The sequence below is a fragment of the Macrobrachium nipponense genome, chromosome 36 (genome assembly GCF_015104395.2).
Source record: "Macrobrachium nipponense isolate FS-2020 chromosome 36, ASM1510439v2, whole genome shotgun sequence".
In the NCBI taxonomy this organism is placed as follows: Eukaryota; Metazoa; Arthropoda; class Malacostraca; order Decapoda; family Palaemonidae; genus Macrobrachium; species Macrobrachium nipponense.
Genome location: NC_087220.1, coordinates 8,582,199 through 8,591,239, shown reverse-complemented (window position 1 = coordinate 8,591,239; position 9,041 = coordinate 8,582,199). Strand labels below are relative to the sequence as shown.

Genomic DNA, 9,041 nt, shown 5'->3' with positions numbered 1-9,041 from the left:
ATATGATATATATATATATATATATATATATATATATATATATATATATATATATATATATATATATATACATATATATATATATATATAATATATATATATATATATATATATATATATATATATATATATATATATATATATATATATATATATATATATATATTATATATAGATATATATATATATATATATATATATATATATATATATATATATATATATATATATATATATATATATATACATATATATATGTGTGTGTGTGTGTGTGCGTGTGTGTGTGTGTGTGTGTGTGTGTATTTATTTGTCGGCTAAACCAGATGTTTAGGGTAATTATATGGATGTTTTGCCCTTGAAAGATTCCCAACTTTGATTGGCGTTTTTTTAAGCGTGTGGGTGTTGAATAGGCGCAGTCACATACCATCACCTGCATTGCCTTCAGAACCTACAGTGAATATATAACCCAGTGAATGGAAAGTGCCAGTTAATCTGTAGGTGCCGAGTGTAGACTTCACGCGCATCGTCTATTACAGCTGCTAAGTAAGTGAAAATATGTCCCTGGTTGTTATGAGTACCGAAGGCAGAATGGGGTCAAATTAGTCTATGTCTCTCCATCCCGTTTGAGATCACATAACATAAGCAGATTTTGCGTCAATTTTCCGAAAGTAGTCGCAATTTTTTTTAATGAAAATTGATCTTTGTAAAATTTACTTCACTTTTAAAATATAATATGTGTCCGGAGATGTCATATTTGCGGAAAATATAATAATCTTTTACATCCTTGTTAATCAATTTCATTTCTTACCTCATGAACATGGAAATTCTTTCCTATTCATGAAGCACTGTTCATCTGGAGTGTTGTTTATTGACAATTTGACAATGCAGTCCCTTCTATACTCTGGTATGAAAACATACTTTCGATATGGTCAACTTCCTATTGTACAGATGCTCAAATAAGTTGTGGCAGAGTTACATAATTTTTCGTTCACCTGCCTGACGCACGATTCATGCCCTATTAATCTATTTTTTTCTCTTTGAACATGCAAGAAATCTTATGTAATGACGTTAAAAACAGTTTAGAACATCATGTTATGTTATTGATTAAAACTATTTTCCATACAGCAAAATCGACGTGAACGAAACAAAGTGATAAAAATAGCCCCAAAAAGTCCCCTTCATTTAATTTCATTTCAATATTAAGTAGAAGGTAGTTGAACGATTCCATTTGTTAAATTTCACAGAAAACTTAGGAAACTCACAATATGCTATAAAAAAATGATAAGCTAACAGTATGAAACATGCGACCTCACTCTGTTGCTTTCAAAGTCGTGATATCCGCAGGAAATGCCAATGTGTCATTTATCGGTCTAAGAAACATCCCCCTTTGAGCGATGGACAGTTATTGCACTGCATTCTGTGCAAGTTCCTGTTAGGGAAATATTAGGAAAGCTTAATATACAGAAGAGAATCATACAAAAATGAACCAAATTGTTTGGTGAACGGCAAAGTTTAGAAAATGGGCTTAGAAGTGGAACTGCTGAAAGCACCACGAGAGAGCAAGACAATACAGTAGCGCAAATGTTGAAGAGCAACATTCATTTGTGAATTTTTAGTTCTAGCGCCTGGTCACGATAATTTTGAACCAGCAATCATGACTAGATCAACGCCTATGACTGGTGTCTGATGAATACTTTAGATGGAGAGGGAGAGATTTTTAAAAATAATTTGAAATCTTTGATAGGTGTCTTATGAATAAATCTAATGATTAAGGAAATTACCTTTGATCGATGGGAGGGAAACATATTTAATGAATCAAGCATTTTTTTTCTTCATAACCTAAATAATACATTTTAGTGGGAGACACTTTATTCAAATCGGCCTAATCCGGTCATCACTCCCTCAATATGGCACCACTGCTTCTCCAACGTTTCAGGCTACTCCGACTTCGCGCTTAGAATTCCATGGCGTGAAAGCAGCACCTTGGTAACGATTATTTTAAAATTCCCCTCATCGACAACCGAAACCTCAGAATGCAAATGTTTATAGAACATTTTCTCCTCAAAATTACTTTTACTTTCATGTCCCAAAATATTTGCTAACTCGTGTTGCACCCTGTAGGTATGATTGTTGCGGTTGTCAAAGAACAACCCCGGATTACAGCAGTAGATTTTTATTGGATAAAAAATATCTGAAATAGACTTAAATGAGAGAGTCTCTTGCATTCTCTTATCCTATCACTACTTATAATATGCTTATGGCAGTAGTTTTACCTATACATGTGAAACTAATCCTAATTAATTTCTATATAGAAGAAATTAATAGCTACAGAAAAATTAATCCAAAGAAAGCTTTTATGAAAGTAAGCCTTTTTTAATATATTCGTGTTCTGATGAAACAGGATAATAGGCACGGAATTAGACAAAAAGAATACGAAATCATTTTCGTTTGATGTTTTATTATTGCTTTTTGACTTGTGTTAAGCAATTATGGAAAAGATAAGAAAATAGGAGAACAAGGCCAATAAAAAAAGAATAACGGGAATAATCAAATAAAACAGATTAATATAGATATTCTCGATTTACATATTCAGTCAAATTACGTATCCAAAGAATATACTGCTGAAAATATTACACGGAATAAAAAATGCTAGAAAGAATGAACACATTGATAGAAAGCTTAATAAATTTGCTATATATACGGTAACTAAAATCAATATGAGTTTCCCAGTAAAATAATTGAGCAATTGAAGGTGAAAGACGTAATTTTTTTTTTTGCATAAATTCATTATACGGAAACGATTATTATGCAGAAAGGCAGAAATATATGATTACACACACACACACACACACACACACACACACACACACACACACACACACACACACACACATATATATATATATATATAATATATATATATATATATATAGATATATATATATATATATATATATATATATATATATATATATATATATATATATATATATATATATATATATATATATATATATATATATATATATATATATATATATATATATATATTACAGAAAAGTCATAATTGAATACAAAATAAAAAAAATTATGTTTTAGTTGGGTACTCACTCCTTATTGCTTCTCTTGGATGGTGGGGCGGGGTGGGGGGGTTTTGTTGCGGGTGTGATACCCTCTGGTCCTCCTGTGGTACTCTCGGGCACGTCATCCGTGCACTTACCGAAAATAATTCATTGACGCTCTTCGCGTCATTGGATCACGAAAGGGTTAATGATCACTCGTAACTTTTAGATTTATTTAATTTCTCAATAGAGTAGTGGTTATTTATGGAATCTGAACAGACAGTATAACGTGTTTTCATAATGGTGCCTGTGAAAGAGTACCATGTAATGTGTTATTGCAAGTTTTAAGTGAACTTAAAAAATATTTATATCGGTTAGGTAAAATTATTTATTTTTTAACACATTACAATTCTTTGTGTTATGTATTTAATTCTTTTGAAGTGTTTATTTCATGTTCTGTGTGGTTAATGTGTTCTTAGTGTTTTTACATTTTGGTCACTTTTCCACAATTTTCTCTGTTTACATATTTTTGTATTCACAATTTGTTTGATTAACGTAGGTGTTTCTTACTGATTATCAGTACATATTTGGTTTAATTTAACAATTGTGAATTAATGTGTATTTACTTGGATTTCTTTTCAAATTTCGATTGTTGCATAAGTTTGAATTTTACTTGAATAATATAGTTTCTTTATTATTTTTTTTAAATAACGCTGATTTAATTTAGTTTGATAATTAATTATTAAACTTTGTGTTGTTTTCAAGTAGTAGTGAATTTCCTTGAGGTTGTGAATTTCACTTAAAGATTTGAATTGAAAATACGTCTCTATGTATTTAGAATTTACATTACAGTGTTTCACTTATTAACCACCAGTAAAAGGATTTTTTATAGGTAGAAATATGGAGTGGCAATTGTGCTGTTTTTTCAATTTCATTGAAGATGCTTAAAGTTGTTGTTGGAGTGATGGCCTTTAATCAATTTAATCTCATATATGATACATTACACCTGTTTTAATGAACTTGGTCTGATTTCTACCATAACTAATAAGTTTTTAAGGGATCCCTGTTGCCTCTAGAGTAATCAGTCGTATTTTATCTGTGATGAAGGTTCAGGTGTCTTCCTGTAGTTATGTTACAATTATTTTCTTGATGAGAGTAGAGACCAATATGTATTATATATAATATATATATATATATATATATATATATATATATATATATATATATATATATATATATATATATAGATATATATATGTGTGTGTGTGTGTGTGTGTGTGTGTGTGAGTGTGTGTCTGTGTGTGTGTGGAAATAACTATAACACCTAGCAATTAGGTATTGGTTTACTGCCCTGCGAATGATGAAAATAGATCAAAAGATCATATGTAAATCGCAAAGATCCAGTAAAGCTTAGTGATCAACCCCAAGGAGTCCTTATTCCGACATCATTCCTTCGTACCGTTACCACAGCCAACTATCACTATTCTTGATGCCCAACATTCCATAATCCTTCTTTCAAGCAAACAAATAGAATCATAGACATGACTTACATGGCAGATGTATTCGCTAACTGCGGTTAAGATGGAAGCAGTGAAATTGATTAAGCTTTAGTTCTTAAAGGTTCAGAATTGGATAAACATAATTTTTGTTTTAGGCGTTTGAGCACGATCATTAAAAAAAATAAATCGTTACGAAGGGTGATATAGTTCTGTTGCCTCACACACACACACGCACACGTATATATATATATATATATATATATATATATATATATATATATATATATATATATATATATATTATATATATATATATATATATATATATACATATATATATATATACATATTATACATACATATAATAAAAAAGTGAGTGTGATGGATACCTCCTCTTCCATCACTTGGTCCGACTTGAAGGAATCGATTTCGGATCTCAGCGTTTAAAAATTATCTGATTGTTTGCAAGTATTTTTCAGTGATACTTGAATTGTTTTTTTCACTGATTTCAGGATGGGTCGTTCATGCAGAGTAAGTTCTGTCGCGCATCTGAAGCTTTTGATGCCTCTGATGCTCTTTGTTGGCATTTCTGAGGGATCACCACTGGATTATGAAAGGTTTGTATCAAGGTATCATTTTATTGTAAGGAAAAGTAGTGTATGATATTTTTCTTGATAAAGAAAGAAAATACTGAAAATAATGTTAGATAAATCTTTATATACAAAAGGTGGACAGGCGAACCTTAATTTTTTACAGGACAGTAGATTTATGAACGAAGTTTGTGTGAATATTTTGGGGTATATTCGTAGCAAATATGTACACATGTTTACGGAAACTTTTGTCTTTTTTCTTATTTATTCCTTAATTTCTGATTTACTCTTTGTGTTCTATACTGTCATACTAGAATCTGTCTAGATTTCTGTTCTTTTATTTTTCTCTTTTCTTGAACTTTTATTTCAATTTTGTTGTTCCTTTCCACCTAATATTTTCCTGATATACTCTATATGTTTATACCATCGTGTGTTTATGAACAGATGACTGGTTTTACTGTTTAGAGTAAAAAATTACTTTTTATTTGCAGGTGGAAAGTTTTAGCTGTTAATCTTGAGAAGGTGAGTGGGGACGCTTATCCTCCCACCCTAAGCAAACTTGAAGATATGGAAGCGGAGGGATACTTGGTGGTCCTGTCTGCATCGAAGACCAAAGGTGAGGAAACATTCATAAGTGACAGACGAACTTTTTTTTTTGTCTTGGTGTCACCGAAACCCCTTTATTTTTATCTTTATTTTCGTTTAAAAAATCAAATACCTACTTCTTCTATTCAAATTGCTCTATATTTGATCAAATTAGTTTGATACAAATTAATTTAGAACTTCCAACAAAAATAGAGAAATCTTGGTGCGAATATAAAGTTTGTAAAATAAACATTTTAACTATTTTTTTTAAACACCTCAAAACTTAGCATTTTTAAGGTGAAAACCTCCATTTCATGAATTAGGGAAGATTCCGTCTATTGTTTGTGAAATTCTGATGTGTTGGAAAAATAATGGAAAAAAACAGTTTAAAGTGTTTTACTTGTTTTGGGATGAAGACTTAAAGAAGTGGCAGTCCAATCACAGGGCAATAAGTCACAATGTTCTTGACCAAAGTGTAACTAAACAGCTACTTTGTTGTTGCTTAGTATCTTTGGAGAAATGTGTCATCAGTCAAAGGTTGATAGTACTTTAGCAACAAATTCTTATTTTTTTTTTTTTGCACTTTATTATAGGAAACAATATAGCATACTAGACCAATAAATCTGGTAATTTGATGAAGCACTTCATACTCATGTTTTCAACGAACATTCCATCTCTGAAAAGTAATTTGATAATTTTTTATTTAGCTTATTTTCATTACTCATTTAAGTGGGTGCTGCCTTTAAAACAAGATTGGAAGGAGCATATTGTATGTATAACTCAAGGATGCAGTCATAAAGGATACAAAGACTATTTGTGGGTATGGGAGGTTACAGAGACAGAATAAGATCTGTAATTCATGAGAGGATGAAATGAGCTGACTAGCGAAGGAATAAAAAGATTGATGTGATTCTTCATGATTGAAAGGATCATGGAAAGATATGCAGGAAGTGAGGTATGGTAATAAAAAAGGAAATGAGATAAAAAAAAAAAGAAAAAAGGAATAAAAAGTGATAATGGGAAAGTACTCTAGGGAGGGAAATAAGTTGCTCTGTAGGGAAGTAAGTCCTAGAGAGAAGTCATTAAGCAAATGGAACTTAGAATAAAACTGAAAAAGGCGATATGCTGTTTGGAGGAAATAATTATAGTTGTAGTTCAGTTATGTGAATAAATATTGAAGATAGTTGAATGTGGAGAGGAGTATATAATTGAAAATGGAAATTGTAAAGAAGGTAGTTAAGAGGTCGAAGAATGGAAAAACACTAGTGGATGGGATTACAAAAGAAATGACGTGGTGCAGTGATAAAAATTTAACAAAGTGGCTAACAAGAATGGGTTTGCTATATCTGAATAAAGGGAAAAATTGAAAAGGACTGCTCTCGGCGGGATCAGGGATCATTTGTGATAACAAAAGTTCCCTGTTAAGTTACAGCTTCTGAAAAATTGACTAAAATGAGACAAATGATTGCTGGTTCAAGTCATAACAACTAATATTAAGCTATAGAAACCTACCACCATGAACCACTCTATCTAAAAGAGATAAATCTCGAGCAGACATCCACACTGGAGAACAGTATTCTTGTAAAGGAAGAACAAATGTCCTAGAAGAGATTGCATTGAATAATAATAATAATAATAATAATAATAATAATAATAATAATAATAATAATAATAATAATAATAATAATAATAATAATAATAATAATAATAGTGATGGACTCCTAAGGAGGCAGGATGCACCCGGAACCCCACACTATAAATACCACCCAGTCGAATTGGAGGACTGTGATAGAGCACATAAAAAAAAAAAAAAAAAAAAAAAAGTAATAATAATAAATTCTACTTCAGCTCAAGGCCATAGACATAGAATCTACAATGTATAGACAATAACATATACGATCTAGATTCATGAGCTAAATGATAAAAAAATGATAAATCGGCAATATCCACACAGTTGCCGAAGAAGTATAAAAGATAGTATTCATAATAATGGTAATGACGCTAATAATATTGAGAAGTAAGAAAAATAAAATAAAAAACATAAAAAATTATAACAATTAATGACAGATTGCATATATCTAAACTCTAGCTGAGGACATTAGGTTGTTCCAGTAGTCAGGTCCAGAGTGGTGAATTCGAAAATGTAAATTAGCAAAACTCTGCATATACTGGTAATATTCCCAATAATATCGAAAAAAAAAATACCAGTAATAAAAAAAAATCGTGGAAATATAATAATAATGACAAGTTCTGCAGATGACATTTTGCAAAAATAAAGATTAAGTCGTTTCAGGAACAAACGCCTAATTTTCCCATCTTTTCCACAATTTAGACCTTGCCTCACTGGTTAGAATGCTTTGAATGAGCGAATTGCTGCTGTTTCTCTGGCGGGTGATCAGAATGGACATTGTTCGCCTTACAATGATTTTTAAGTTATCCAAGCGATTTTCTGTAAACATCTGACATTTGTGAGGCGTCTCAGAATGTCATTGTGACCAACAGTGATACGTCTCAAGGTCTCTCGGGCCTAGTTCGTCCAAAGGGAGCACCCATATATACTGTATCGGTACGAGCGGAAGAGCAGCAGTTGAGTGTCTTGTTGACAGAGGAAAAACCTCCTTCCAATCATGTTACCAGTTGCATATAGTTTACGACGACTCTGTTCTACGTATGTCTGCCGTATCTAAATTCATGCACAAATTCCAGCCGATGATTTCCGAGGAAAGTTTGTGGTCTTGCAATATCCTCATCGGGAGCAGCGACATGCACCTCTGCACTGATGTGGAAATCAGAACCATATCATCGGCATAACAGAGGTTGTTGATTGTCGTTTCGTTGATGGTGCATCGGATTGGGAGTGAGTTCATTTTGACATTCAGTGTATCTGTGTACGAATCAAAAAGGTATGGAGAGAAAGTACCCCCTTGCCGAAGCCTGTTTAGGAAGCTGAAGGTGTACGACAATATGTTACCCTATTTGGCACAGATTTAATTGCTGTGTGAAGAACCAGCAATATAAAATGCCTCTTTTTGCAGCTTCAGGTAGTTAACTCGGTCACATGTTTTTCGCACATCTACAAAACATCGGAAAACAGGAGAGGCTGATGATAGGTATTAGTTCAGCAGTTCTTCCAGGATGTAGATGCAGGTGTCGATTGAGTGGTTTGCTTGAAATCTTAACTGGCTGTGTGTGGTGTGTAGAAAAGGGGAAGTTTCACTAGAAGAACCGACTCAAGTATGTTCTTCAACGCAATCATGGAAATTCCAGTCAGGCGATAATTGCCATGGTCAGTTGCATCCTCTCTA

General features: G+C 32.0%; 1 long non-coding RNA gene across 1 annotated transcript; it reads left to right on the top strand.

Moving 5' to 3' along the window:
- Nucleotides 1-480: 480 nt before the first annotated feature.
- Nucleotides 481-5,788, top strand: LOC135203267 (uncharacterized). The gene is made up of 3 exons (XR_010311888.1): nt 481-543; nt 5,074-5,178; nt 5,643-5,788. It is a non-coding gene; the product is annotated as an uncharacterized LOC135203267 (long non-coding RNA).
- Nucleotides 5,789-9,041: the final 3,253 nt, after the last annotated feature.